Here is a 540-nt window from a genome sequence, read left to right as displayed (position 1 = left end):
ACCCCGCGCCGCCGCCGCGCGGGCCCGGGGGGCGCCGCGGGGGCCTCCTCGGTGGGAACAGAGCACCGGGAGGCGTGAGGCCAGGGGAGGAGGAGGAGGGGGGGGCATTCCCGGGGCACCCTCCCCCGCACGGCCGTGCTGGAGCGGGGCAGCAGAACCGGCCCCGGGGCTGCGGAGCGCCCTGCCCTGCTCTGCCCAGGCACCCGGCAGGGCACGCAGCAAAGCTCGGCTGAGGCAGGAGAAAAAGGTCCCGCAGGAGAATAAAATCTTTACTGGGATTCAGACGGAAAGGGGTTTAAAACGTGCAGCCAACAGGCAGGTTGGCTAATTAGCTAATTCACTAATAAAAATGTGGCTTCCCTCAGTAGCACCCAAGGGCTCTGGAGGTTCCAGAAGACTGGGGGCCTCAACGCCTCCAGCAGGAGGGAGCTCCGAGCTCTCCTCACCACTCCCCGTTTACTGCTCCCACTCCGCCACAGGCCGCCTGCCAACAAGAGCACTGGGATCCTGCGGCTCCCACCCCTGCAACAGCCGGGGCCA

Source organism: Chaetura pelagica, unplaced genomic scaffold (genome assembly GCF_000747805.2).
Source record: "Chaetura pelagica isolate M959 unplaced genomic scaffold, ChaPel_1.0 scaffold69, whole genome shotgun sequence".
In the NCBI taxonomy this organism is placed as follows: Eukaryota; Metazoa; Chordata; class Aves; order Apodiformes; family Apodidae; genus Chaetura; species Chaetura pelagica.
The sequence above is the reverse complement of the archived record's forward strand: the minus strand, read 5'-3'. Positions refer to the sequence as shown.